Source organism: Balaenoptera ricei, chromosome 8, assembly GCF_028023285.1.
Source record: "Balaenoptera ricei isolate mBalRic1 chromosome 8, mBalRic1.hap2, whole genome shotgun sequence".
In the NCBI taxonomy this organism is placed as follows: Eukaryota; Metazoa; Chordata; class Mammalia; order Artiodactyla; family Balaenopteridae; genus Balaenoptera; species Balaenoptera ricei.
The window spans coordinates 29,164,681-29,179,284 of NC_082646.1; the positions used below are offsets into that span (position 1 = coordinate 29,164,681).

Genomic DNA, 14,604 nt, shown 5'->3' on the forward strand with positions numbered 1-14,604 from the left:
TCTGACCTGTTATTAATTTTCAAATCTGGGCCGTGGTAGTAATTTTAACCATATATAGTTGTAGTCACAGGGTTTTCCATCATCTTCTAAATAGTTTGCTTTAAACTCCTATTAGCTCACTTTAAAAAACTAAACAGCTACTTGGTGTGAAATCTTGCTTCAGATGAAGATTCTATTTAACTAATTGTACAAACAGTTATATAGAGATGCAGAAAGCACTGTTATTAAATATAGAAACACTTTTATAGCACATTGCAATATTATCTAATGACTGATGACAGACTGTGAATAATAATTTACTCTGGGTACTTAAAATGTCAGGGAAGCAATAAAAAAGAAAATCAGAGTCTATAGAAAAGATTATGTCAATGATGTCATAACATCTTTGTTATGACAAAAATGTCATAACATTAAGAGGATCACAAGCAGAAAGGAACAGGTCCTAGTATAGATGCCACTCACTGTAGTATCAAAAAATAAAATAGATAACTTGAGCAGTAGAAGTAGTCAGCAGTTTTATCACTAAGTCAGGTTATAAGGCCACAAAACTTGAGGAATATAATATCCATAGATGGGCTCCAATTTGGACACTGATTACATAGAATTTGATGTTTTCATTGATGATATTAGGAACAGCAAAATATACTTAAGTATAAAAATAGACTACAAAAGCTCTTCAACTCATTTATGTTTGTTATTTTAGTTTAGTTTTGGATTTTTTTAAATTGGTGCTAAAACCAAATAGAAATAGAAGGTCCCTTTGGATCAATGATCTATTTTAAGTATAATTTTATTCAATAGTTTTTAGAAATGTTTTATTTTGATATAATTTTAAACTTAGAGGAAAGTTGCAAGATTAGTTCAAAAGCTTCCATATTCTTTTACCAAGATTCACCAATTTGTTAAAAATTTACCCCATTTGCTTTATTATGCGCTCTCTCTCTCTCATGGGCACACACACACACACACACACACCATTTAAGAGTAAGTAGCAGACATCATGCCCCTTTACTACTAAATACTTCAGTGTGTATTTCCTTAGAACAAGAATGCTCCCTTACAAAAACACAGTAAAATCATAAAGATGAGGAAATTTAACACTGGTACAATACTATTACCTAAAACACAGTCCAAATTCAAGTTTTCCTTACTGTCCCAATAATATTCTTTACAGCTACTTTTTTTTTCTAGTCCAGGATCCAATAAAGGATCACTATTTGTTGATCCAATAAAGGATCAACAAATATTGCATTTGTTTGTCTTGTGTCTTTCATTTTCCCTCCTCTAGAACAATTCCTCAGTCTTTCTTTGTCTTTCAAACAATATTTCTCAGATACCTACCCTTCCAGCCACTCTTCCTTGTTGGTGTGGTTACAAAAGATTGAACATGGCACCTAACCACTTGGTACCTACAGTCAAGTCGAAGAGAAAGATATATAGACCAATAGGAAGCACATCTTGAAAGTATAAGCTGGAGTCTCCCCATTTTTATCAGCTCAAAACCATTGCTTTATCTTTTTCCTATCTCCCATTTGGGAACAGGAAAATAATTCTATAGTCAGAATCATCATTGGTAAAAGTTATTTATAAAATAACTTTTAATTCAAGGAGTTATCTGAAGTAATATAGAGTACTATACAACAGTATGCAGTAAAATCGTATACATACACAAACATGCACACACAGAGGTTTGTGGGGGAGGGGGGTGGTTTTTTCTTTTTTTTAAGAAACAGGCATGTTTCTTCTAAATGGAAGATGTGTTACAATTTCCATTTATTTTCAGAAATAGAGAAAAATTGGACATGGTGAAAAGAACTGTGCTCCCTTTCTGAAGTTGGAGAAGCTATATTCAAATCTAACCTCAATCATTTATTAGCTAAGTGATCTTAGGAAAGTCACTTAAAATCTGGGCCTTAATTATTTCATCTGTAAAATCAGATAACAATAGTTAACTATAGACTTTAACGAGTAACAAAAGAACATATGTGAAAATTTTTCATAAAAAGTAAAGCACTGTGTAATATATATATACATGTATATATGCATGTACACATATATATGTGCGTCTACAGATGTAGTGATGTATATAGGTGGATGTGTGTATGTACGTGCACGTGAGAACAGACAGAGAGAGAATGACAGTGAGAGAAAGCTTAAAGATGTATTTGATTTGAATTTTTTTCCTGACAGGGTCCTCCCTCTCACCACTTAGAAGAGTACTGAATCCCAAATTTCTCAGTTTGAGCGTGGGCCTCCCACTTCTCTTGGGATGGCTGTCTTCCAGTGGCCACATACAAGCAGCATTCCATTCTGTACTTCTAAGTACAGAAGTTCTATTCTTCCTGTCACGTGGCCTTTCCATGAGCTTCTAAACTGACAGCGTTAAGAGGGCAGAGATCATGCCTGGGATTATCCCTTTCCCTTACTCACTGTCAAGTCTCTAGAACCAACACAGTCCTGGGTACACAGAGGGTACCCAACAAATATTTGTGGAATGGTGAACACCAGCTGAGATATTTTCCAGCCCAAAATACTATGACACAGCATCACTGGCTCCTTCTAGAGGTAGTTGCTACTCAGACAACAGCAGGGAAACCAGAACTTACATCAACCTCCTCCATATTAGGATAAATGGTGTTTAAAAAGAAAAAGTTCATTCCTGGAACTCTGAATCAGCATAAACACTACAGTCATGTATAAATCCTATTAGAATTGTGTAAATGAATTAAGAATGATTATCATTAACGTATTAATTATTTAAGCCCTTCCCCACTCTCTTTTACATTCCATTGCCTTAATTTTCTTTATAGCACATCACTCTGAAGTTATCATTTTTGTTATTTGTGGGGTTTTTTTTTTGTTGTCTGCCTCTCCACTTTCTGTTTTTCTCCCTGCTAGTCACTGGCACCTAGAACAATAACTGAAAAAAGTAGCTACTCAATAAATATTTTTATTGATGGAACAAAGTACTTGAAAATTGCTTCTTTAATGAGGTAAACATTTTCTATATTATTATATACACATATCACTGGATTAATAAACCTTTTCCTGTAGTTAGTACAACAATAAACTTTAGCTCAGCTAAAGCCCTGGTGATCATTTAAAACAAACTAAGGAAGTTTATAGATTTGCAACAAGGTAGAGTCTCTTGATTACTAATTTTGCCATCTAAAAAATTAAGCTTAAATATAGCACAAAAGCAGAAAACTAATGACAAATTAAAGGAAGCAAACTTCTAAATGCTTGGCAGATTTGCATCTTCCTTTTTATTAATATGAAGGATTGAGTATCCAAATAATGAAAACGAAAGGGTATGAAAACAAAAACAGAGGTAAATGAAAAACAGTCCTAAATACTAAAAGTGAATGAAGAGGAGAAAGAGGTGTCAGAATGTTGTAGGAAGTACAAAGAATCAGGAAAAACAGAACAAAAAGTAGAAAAAAGATAGCAATCAGAGGCATTTTCAGTTAAAATTTTTTTGTGCACTAATCACTCAGGAGAGTAACTCACAAAAATTAGGCTCATTTGTCACCGCTATGCTTGATGTCTGGCTGAAATCCCTCTTGATCTCTCCTTTGAAAGACCCTAAAATGACTTTGTTTTATTAAAGCTCACAGACAAGTAAAAACTTCCCTTTCCCAGAGCAGCTGCAAACTCACTCTATTGCCCACTCTATTTATATTTCCCCACCTAGGCTAAATTTGTCCTCTGGTGATTAATGGGATTTCTGGTCCAAGTAGTGGTGGAGAGAAAAATGTTACTAAAGCCAGCATTTTACTAAAACTATGTGTGACCCACTCTTTCTGACATTCGCTGAAGAACAACCTACCATACATCTGTGCAAAGTTAATGACATAGGATGAAGAAAGTGAGGGACTGACCCAGAACTAGTATGCCCACTTATGCAAAGACAGGAGAAAATCAGAAAAAAATATGATATCATAAATGTGTGGCACAGACTGTGGCAGTCTAAGCCAGCAGTCCTCAGCATTAAGGAGACTTGGCAAAGAGATAAAGAGATGGGGGGTGGGGGGGGGTGGGGTGGGGAAGGCATCACTAGAGCACATGGCATCTAGCAGGAGGCATTAAACCTGCAGCCAGAAGACAAAGGGCAATGAGTGGAAGCAGGGCTCCAGTTCCTGTTTAGAGATTAGAAGCAGAACTAAAAGTCCTGAAAAGAAACAGAATAAGTGAAAAGAACTGAGTGGTGTACAAGGAAGCAACCCCCTCTCAGAAATAAGACCGAGAGATAAACCCAGATTCTAGAACCTCTAGTACCAGAAAGTATAACTTGGTACTAAATTCTTTAAGAATTAAACTAGAGCTTACTAGGCATCCTTGCCGAAGAGCAGGGTTAGCCTTGGAGTTAAGGTGTCAAGTAATGGCTGCAGCGAAGTACATAGTGAAGAGCATAAAAAAATCTGATTCTTTTCTCCAACACAATTGTTCAGAACTATCAGGGGAGCTTTTTTTTCTTCCAGTTTTATTGAGATATAATTGACACACAGCACTGTATAAGCTTAAGGTGTACAGCATAATAATTTGACTTACATACATCATGAAATGATTATCACAGTAAGTTTAGTGAACATCCATTATCTCACATAGATACAAAAGTAAAGATACAGAGAAAAGAAATTTTTCCTTGTGATGAGAATTCTTTCATGTATAACATATAGCAGTGTTAATTACAATGATCATGTTGTACATTACATCCCTAGTACTTATTTATCTTATAACTAGAAATTTGTACTTTTTTACCATCTTCATCCAACTCACTCTCCTACAAACCCCCGCCTCTGGTCTGATCCACAAATCTGATCTTTTTTTCCTATGAGTTTGTTTGATTTAGAAATATAATTGACCTACAACACTATGTTAGTTTCTGTTATGCAAGATAGTGATTCAATATTTCTATACATTTCAAAATGATCACTGCAATAAATCTAGCTATGATATGTCACCATACATAGGAATTACATAGTTATTAACTATATTTCCCATACTGTATATTTCATACCTATGACACATCTATTTTGTAACTAGAAATTTGTACCTCTCAATCTCCCTCATCTATTTCTTTCCTCTCCACACCATCTCTGGCAACCATCTGTTAGTTCTCTGTATCTATAACTCTGTTTTTATTTTATGTTTGTTTGTTTTGTTTTTCAGATTCCACATATAAGTGATATCATACATTATTTATCTTTCTCTGTCGGACTCATTTCACTTAGCATAATACCCCTAGGTCCATCCGTGTTATTGGAAATGGCAAGATTTCATTCTTCTTTATGGCCGAGTAATATTCCACTGTGTGTTTGTGTGTGTGTGTGTATCTTGCATCTTTATTCATCTATTGATGGACACTAAGGTTGCTTCCATATCTTGGCTATCATGGAGAATACTTCAATAAATATAGGGGTGCGTATATATTTTTAAGTACTGTTTGTTTTTTTTTTCTTTGGATATATTCCCAGGAGTAGAATTGCTGGATCATATGGTAGTTCTGTTTTTAATTTTTTGAGGACTCTCCATACTGTTTTCCATAGTGGCCACAAGAGTTTACATTCCTACCAACAGAGAACAAGGGTTCCCTTTCCTCCACATCCTCACCAACAATTGTTATTTGTTGTCTATTTGAGAATAGCCATTTTGACAGGTGTGAGGTGATATCTCATTGCTGTTTGGATTTGCATTTCCCTGATGATAGTGATGTTGAGCCTCTTTTCATGTGCCAGTTGACCATCTATATGTCTTCTTTGGAAAAATGCCTATATATATCCTCTGCCCATTTTTAATAAGTTTGTCTGTTTGTTTGATGTTGAATTGTATAAGTTCCTTGCATATTTTGGATTTTAACCCCTTATCAGATATATCATTTGCAAAGATCTTTTCCCATTCAGTACGTGGTTTTTTTGTTTTGTTGACAGTTTCCTTTGCTGTGAAAATGCTTTTTGTTTGATGTAGCCCCATTTATTTATTTATGCTTTTGTTTCCCTTGCCTGAGGAGACATATCCAAAAAAATATTAAGACTGATGTCAAAGCACATACTGCCTATGTTTTCTTCTAGAAGTTCTATGTTTTTAAGCCTTAAATTTTAGTCTTTATTCCATTATGAGTTGACTTTTGTGCACAGTATGAGGGAGTAGTCCAGTTTGATTTTTTTAACATAGTTGTCCAGTTTTCCCAACACCATTTATTCAAGAGGCTGTCTTTTTCTCATTGTATATTTTTGCCTCCTTTGTCATAAATTGATTGCTCATGTAAGTGTGGGTGCATTTCTGGGCTGTCTATTATGTTCCATTGATCTATGTATCTGTTTTGTGCAAGTACCATACTGTTTTGATGACTGTAGCTTTGTAGTATAGTTTGAAATCAGGGGGTATGATACCTGTAGCTTTGTTCTTCTTTCTCAAGTTTGTTTTGGCTATTCTGGGTCTTTTGTGTTGCTATGCAAAATTTTTAATTATTTGTTTTCATTTGCATGGAATACCTTTTGCTATACCCTTGCATTCAGTGTGTTCTTTAGCTCTGAAATGAGTCTCTTATAGGCAGCATATTGATGGGTCTTGTTTTTTATCCATTCAGCCACTCTTTCTTTTAATTGTAGCATTTAGTCCATTTACATTTGAAATAGTATTGATAGGTATGCAGTTACTGCATTTGGTTAATTGTTTTGGGGTTGTTTTTATAGTTATTTTTCCTTTCTTTCCTCTTCTTTTGTTCACTTCCCTTGTGATTTGATGACTATCTTTAATATTATGTTTAGATTCCTTTCTCCTTTTTGTGTGTATTTATTATAGATTTTTGGCTTGTGGTTACCATGAGATAGATAGATAGACAAACAGAAAGACAGACATAGATAGATAGATAGATAGATAGATAGGCAGACAGACAGATAGATAGGGATAGATGATAGGTAGATAGATAGACAGATAAGACAGATAGATAGGGATAGATGATAGGTAGATAGATAGATGATAGATAGATGATAGATAGATAAATAGATGATAGATAGATAGGGATAGATGATAGATAGATAGATGATAGATAGATAGATAGATAGATAGATAGATAGATAGATAGATAATAGATAGATAATTCTATTTTGTTGATCTCTTAAGTCCATTTTAACAACCCTGCATTTTTACTCTCCACTACCACATTTACTGTTTTGGACAGCATATTTTACATCATTTCATTTTGTTTATCCCTTAACCACTTATTGTGGATATAGATTATTTTACTCCTTTTGTCTTTTAAGCTTCCTACTAGCTTTATACATGGTTGATTTACTACTTTTATGTATATTTGCCTTTACCAATTAGATTTGTCCTTTTGTAATATTCATGTTTCTAGTTGTGGCCTTTTCTTTTCCTTTTTTTTTTGTTTGTTTGACTGTTTTTTCTGGCACACAGAATTTTTGTTTGTTTGTTTGTTTGTTTTTTGTTTTTTTTTTGGCACACAGAATTTTAATAACCCTTGTAATACCCCACACAACTTCTTAGAAAATGCCAAGTATGTTAACAAAACTCCTAACTGTACAGGAAGATAATAACGTTTGGCTTCATCATATGGCCACATCCCTTCGTTACTGGATGGTGACACTGGTCAGAGTGCCATCCAGTTACTAGTGTGGGAAATCCCCATCTGTAACAATAAATATATAAATTCTGCTTGCTGTAACACCTGGTTTGTGTAGGTTCCATTTGCCCTATTGGTCACAAATGAGCTGTTGATACCATTTCTGACCCCAAATAAATAAAGTCCATTAACAAGTTGCAGCATGATGAGAGGGTCTCATGTAGAGAACTTGGGCCCCCTTTTCTGGATATTATCTGCAGTTGCCTGAATCGGAAGCCAACGAAGGGGTTCATCCAGATCAGCAAGGGGGGGCCTCCCAAAGACTGACTTCATCTCTTCCCACTGCAGCCTCTGCTCCCACTCAGGCTTCTTACTCTTCAGCCTCTCAACCTCCATTTCATCATTGCATATGGAGTGGATCTGAGTGCCAAACATCACTGCAGTGAAACTGAAAAACAGCAGACCCTCAAGGCACAGGAAGATCAACAGAATTACAGTGACTAGAGATGAACAATCACTGCATTCAGTCCACTGCCCTTGGATGCAGGGGATGAACTGCAGCCCTCAGAGGACAAGTGTGTGCATGAACGCCAGTGCGAAGTACATAGTGAAGAGCACAAAAAAATCTGATTCTTTTCTCCAACACAATTGTTCAGCCATGGCAAGGAGATCCATTTTCCAAATACATCTTTTGCAAACACTGCAGTTGTGGATGTGCTCAGTCTTGATACAGCAGCACTTGGGGTACTCGTAGATCACTTCTTCTGCAAACTCTTCAGTTTGCAGGCTTCAGCTGCAAACTCTCCATGTATTCTTTAATAGCATTTCCTTTGGGTACACCCCAGGGCTGGTGAGCATGGTCCTCAGGTAAGACTACAGGGCAAGCATCACCAGGCAGATAAAAACGACCCTATTGACCACAGAGTACCAGAAGTCTCTGGAAGGCAGCAGCAAAACTAACATCACCATGAAGTCCAAATATATGATCAGAAGCCACATCATGATGGTGCATGTCATGCCGCTGCTGTCACAGATGAACTAGAGGAGGATGAAAAGTCGTAGTTGTCATTTTCAGTCAGGAGAGGATGATGTCTGACATCCCAGAGCCAGTGTCCTGATGATGGCATGGTTTCCCTCACAATTTATTTCTAAACATTTCTTGAACATTTTGTGCCTTTTCTTCAGGATCTTAGGGTGCATACTGTCCCATGTGATAGAATGCGAGGCCCAGGTGGGATTGCCTGGCACCTTGACTCCTCCAGGCCTGCGGCAGCGGCAACATCAACTGTAGCAGCGGAGGCAGGGACACATTGTACAGCAGCGCTCATGTTCGGGCCAGAGCCGCCCACAGCTCCGCTCAGCTGGGTCCCATGGGCTAGTGAGAGGGAGGCTGCCATCGAGCGCACATGAGAGCCAGAGCCCAGCCTGGAGAGCTGGCCTTTTCTTTTTTATTGTAGAGAAGTCCCTTTAACATTTCTTGTAAGGCTGATTTGATGGTGCTGAATTATGTTAGCTTTTGCTTATCTGTAAAACATTTGATCTCTCCATCAAATCTGAATGAAAGCCTTGACAGGTAGAGTATTCTTGGTTGGAGGTGTTTCTCTTTCATTCCTTTGAATATATCAAGTTACTCCTTTCTGGCCTGCAGAGTTTCTGTTGAAAAGTCAGTTGATTTCCTTATGAGTTCCCTTACACCTAACATTTATGTTTGGTTTTCCCTTGATGCTTTAAATATTCTCTCATTATCTTTAATTTTTGCCATTTTAATTACGTGTCTTGGTGTGTTCCTTTTTGGAACACACCAAGACACATTGTAATTAAAATGTTCTTTTTGCCTAACTTGCTGTAACCCTTTTTGGGTTGATCCAGTTTGGGACACTCTGTGCTTCCTGGGCCTGGATCTTTCCTTTCTCAGGTTAGGGAAGTTTTCAGCCATTGTGTCTTCAAATATGTTCTCTGACCCTTTCCCTCTCTCTTCTCTTTATGGGACCCCTATAATGCAAATAGTACTACTGATGTAGTCCCAGAAATCTCTCAAACTTCCTCATTTCTTTGTATTCTTTTTTTCTTTTTTCTGTTCAGCTTCAGTGATTTCTACTACTCTGTCTTCCAGCTTGCTGATCTGTTCCTCTGTATCATCTAATCTATTCTTGATTCCTTCTAGTGTATTTTTTATTTCAGTTATTGTATTCTGCAGCTCTGCTTGGTTCTTTATATTTTCTAACTTTGTTATAAACTTCTAACTTCTCACTCTGTTCATCCAATCTTCTCCAGAATTCTTTGAGCATCTTTACAATCATTACCTTGAAATCTTTATCAGGTAGATTGCTTACTTCACTTCACTTAGTTCCTCTTCTGAGGTTTTATCTTATTCTTTCATTTGGAACATACTCCTCTATTGCCTTATTTTGCCTAACTTGCTGTTCTTATTTCTGTGTATTTGGTAGGTTGTTACATTTCCTGACCTTGAAGAAGTGACCTTTTGCAGGAGAAGTCCTATGCATTCCAGCAGTGCACTCCTTCCTGGTCACCAGAGCTATAGGTTCTAGGGTATCCCCTATGTTGGCTGCATAGGTCCTTCTGTTGTAGCAGGCTGACTACTATGGGCAAGACTGGTAGGCATGGCTAGCCCCCAGTTGGGTTGTTTTCCAGGCCCTGCCTTGTACAGAGGCTGCTGGCCACTGGCAGGTGAGGCTGGGTCATAAGGTGACTGGCCACAGAGCCCCAGGTGGTCCCAGGGCTGGTGCTGGTCAATTGGTGGGCTGAGCCACATCTGGCAAGGGTGGTTATGGGGACAGGGTTCCAAGATATAGTGTCAGCCTGCTGATGGGTGGGGCTGATTCCTGACACAGCTGACTGTAGGGTCCATGGAGCCCAAAGCTGGTGTCCGCCCGCAGGTGATTGATTACTTTAGGGTTAGTGTCAGTGCACTGGTATGCAGGGGCAGGTCTTGGGCCCTTTAGTGGACAGGGCCAGGTCCCAGGGTGGCTGTGGGTGCAGGGAGTCTGGGGCTGAGTTCCTGTCAAGGTAGTTACTTAACTTGAGGGTCCCAGTACTGGCACTGACAGGCTAGTGGGCAAGGCCAGTTCCCAGTGCTAATAATCTACAGGAAGGATTCCAAAATGGCACTTGCCAGCACCAGTGTCCTCATGGTAGAATAAGCTCTCCAAAATGGCTGACGTCAATATGTCCCCAGGGTGAGCTCCAGTTTCCTCTTACCTCTTCAGGAGGTTCCCCAAGATCAGCAGGTGTGTCTGACCCAGGCTCCTTTCAAATAACTGCTTCTGCCCTGGGTCACAGAGCATGTGAGATTTTGTGTGCACCATTTAAGAGTGGAGTCTCTATTTCCCACAGCCTTGTGTGTCTCCTGAAAGTAAGCCCAGCTGGCCTTCAAAGCCAAACATTCTGGGACTTGTCTTCCTGGTACAGGACCCCCTCAGTCTTTGGGAAGAAACTTTACAACTGTAATTATCCTCCCACTTGTGGGTCACCCACCAGGGGGTATGGGTCTTGTCTATACTGCATCTCAGCCCCTCCTGCCCATCATGTTGTGGTTCCTTCTTTACATCTTTAATTGTAGAAGATCTTTTCTACTAGTCTTCTGGTCTTTCTTATCAATAGTGCTCATTAAGTGGTCGTAATTTTGGTATGCCCATGGAAGGAGGAGAGCTCAGGATCTCGGTCATTCCCCCTGGGGAAATTATCTTTAACATACAAGTTTTCAGTCCCCATTCTAGATATGATGAATCAGAATATTTGGATATAGTGTCTACAAGCCTCTTTTTTAAAATTTCTCCTGATGATCCTACTGTACAATCACTAGTGGAATCTACTCTTCTAGAGTCTGGAGTAGAGACAATTACTTCTGGGATTAGAATTCAAAGTAATAATGCAAAAAATATCTCTCTAGGAAGGGCAAAAGCATAAATTCATAAATGTTAAAATAAATATACATATATTCAGAGTTGGATTTTCTTCCTTTTTTCCTCATCTAGCTCTGGAAAATGTTCAATCCTGACCAGTATGTACGAGTCAGGAATTATTTCAGCATCCTTGCTTATGAATATCACACGTGTTTTTCTCTTCAACTGGATGCTATATGTGCTCCATTGGTTTCTTTTCACATCTATCAACAACACTCCCCTTACATCAAATAACATTCTACCTCATACCATCAATGATTCATCTCTTCTGTGGGGACTCACAGCTGGTTCTTCTGACTCCTCTTTTCTACATGGGAAGTGAAGCTCAATCCTTCATATCTCCAACCATTCTCTTCAATCCTTCATATCTCCAACCATTCTCTATCTCCCAACAATCAACTCCAACCAAGTCTGGACCACAACAATGGTGAATAAGAATATAGAAGTTGTCCACAAATGCTACAATAAAATTCACATGTATCACAGGGAAAAATTCTGACTAATATTTCCAAATCTACATCTCCTTTCTTCACAAAGGAAAATTACCATTTCTTATTGTAAAGTTAAGATCAGACTTGGTGGAAAAGCAGGATAGGCCAGGAATTGGAAGTTTGGGCTCAATCATACTACATTTGAAATGAATCTCTTATCTCACTTTAACTACCTACCATTATGGGTAACAGAAATAGGGAAAGAGAACTCCAAAACACCTATAAAAATCATCCACAATACATAATCATAGCTCCCCAAATGGAAAATAAAACATATGAGAATCTTAAACAGAACAGGATCATAAAAAGCAAATAAAAAGATTCATATTTTTGTTTTTGAAAATAGACTGACTGTGAGATAATAAAGGGAATACATCATATAACAAGTCTTAATTTGAGTAACATCTTTATTCTGACTCATAAAGTTCCATTCATCAAATTAATTTAAATAAATGGTGATAGAAATGCTGCCAAAACACTTAAAATTGACTGAACATCTAAACTCAAGGTTAATAAGAATGAAAACTCATCTAGCATAGAACCTAGGATATTTGAATTTAACTCTAATCTTACTTAAAATTTTCATTAATTTTCAAGATAATTAACTAGTTATTAAAATTTATAGCCCAGTCAAAGTTAGAGATTTGTAGCAAAGAGCAATAAAACCAGAGAATATAAAGGGCCAAAAAAAAAAGAAAAAATAGACCTAAGATAAAAATAATTAATTTAATGAATAAAAGGCATAAAATAAAAAGGGAAAAGAGAGGGGAGGAGAGAAGGTGGTGTGTTCATTTGAGTTAAAAGATTCAAAAGGAGTGAACACAAACATATGGTATTTAAATTTTAAAAGTACATATGCCAAATCACTATGAATTTGTTCCAAGAGATGGTAAAAAAAATGACCTATGAGTTTCACATAGGAAGTGGTATGGGCCCACAATCATCTTTCTCCCATAGTAAGGAAAGAATAAACTTCTTGCTAACTGAGAGAAAAACTAAAAATTACTCTTTTGTAATAGAAGCAGTAGAGAGGTCAATAAGTACTGCAGCAGACTCTTACATCACAGCCTCATAGTCTTCCTGCCTTCCCCACAAGCCCATGCAAAAAGGCTGACCTAAGTGTGCTTTCATTTCTTCTAAGTCACAGGTAATTTTTCCATGTTAGGAATTTTGCAGATATTAAGTGGAAATTATACTATTTCCTGAGAAAAGAGCAGTGGGAGATTGTTTAAGAGGCTTACAAAACCTGCTTATGAAAATGAACTGAGTAAAAGAAGGTTTCGTTAAGCAAGTTTGACTCACTAGCCACTGATAGTGTTGAAAGGAATTCAAACTACATTAACCTGAAGATGAGGGGAGCGTAAGCATATTAGCAAAGACTGATATTTTGAACATCTTCAATAAATAGGATGACAAGTCATATCACTTAGAAGTTACACCTAAATACATAAAATATTTCATTTTCTACTATATAACAGTGGCTGACTCCATTCCAGGGGCTTATTTTTACCAAATCAAAGAGAAATATTCTGCCTGTTAGCACCATGGATAATTTCTGGTATGATTTTTAATCATACCAGAAATAATTTTTTAAACAGTTTCTAAATCAGTCATAAAATCTTGGAAAAGCACTCATAATGACAAAACAGAAAAACAAAATTCTTAACTATAGTTTGTATATGTTGAAATTATAAGGCGATAGCAGGTGCTGTTTTTGTTTATTAAAACTTCAAGGGAAAAGGCACATCTATTAGAATGGCTAAAATCAAAACAATCTGACAAACCAGTTTCTGGAGAGGATGAGGAATAAGTGATAACATCCATTTTGGAAGACACTTTGGTAGTTTCTTACAAAGCTAAACAAAGTGCAGCAATCACACTCCTAGGTGCTTACCTAACTGATTCAAAAACATGTCTACATAAAAACCTGCAGGTGTATGTTTATAGCAGTTTTATCCATAATCACCAAAAACAGAAGCAACCAGCTGTCTTTCAATAGGTGAATGGATAAGCAAACTGTAGTACATTATTATGATGGAATACTATTCAGAGAGAAAAAAGGAATGAGCTATCAAGCCGCACAAAGATATGTACTAAACCTAAATGCACACTGCTAAGCAAAAAAACAAACAAACAAAAAAACCCAGAAAAAATGTGAAAAAGCTACATGCTATTATAATTCCATTTATATAACATTCTGGAAAAGGCAAAACTATAGAGTGGCAAACAGATTAGTATTTTCTAGGGATTTGTTGGGGGGAAAGAGGTAGGGTTAAAAAGGTGAAGTACAGAGGAATTTTAAGGCAGTAAAAGTATTTCATAGGATATTATAATGGTGGATACATGACACGATGCATTTATCAAGCCCATAGAGTTTTACAGCACAAAAAGTGAACTTTACAGTATGCAAATTTTAAATATATATATAGAAAAAAAATTTTTTTATATGTATTTGTATATATATATATACATATGTATATCCCAGAAGTGGAACGTAAGATCCCAGAATGGAATGAAAAAAGGAATTAGCTATCAAGTCACACAAAGAATATAACTGTATTACAAACTTTATTACAAGTGCAAAAAAAAAACTTCACTGAAGGTA

At 36.9% G+C, this 14,604-nt stretch overlaps 1 protein-coding gene and 1 pseudogene across 3 annotated transcripts in view; both read right to left on the reverse strand.

Annotated features, from left to right (window-relative positions):
• Positions 1-14,604, reverse strand: part of GUCY1A2 (guanylate cyclase 1 soluble subunit alpha 2) — a 402,881-nt gene that overhangs the window by 330,870 nt on the left and 57,407 nt on the right. The gene's annotated exons all lie outside the window — the stretch shown is intronic.
• LOC132369496 (palmitoyltransferase ZDHHC7-like) lies at positions 7,723-8,712 on the reverse strand (annotated as a pseudogene).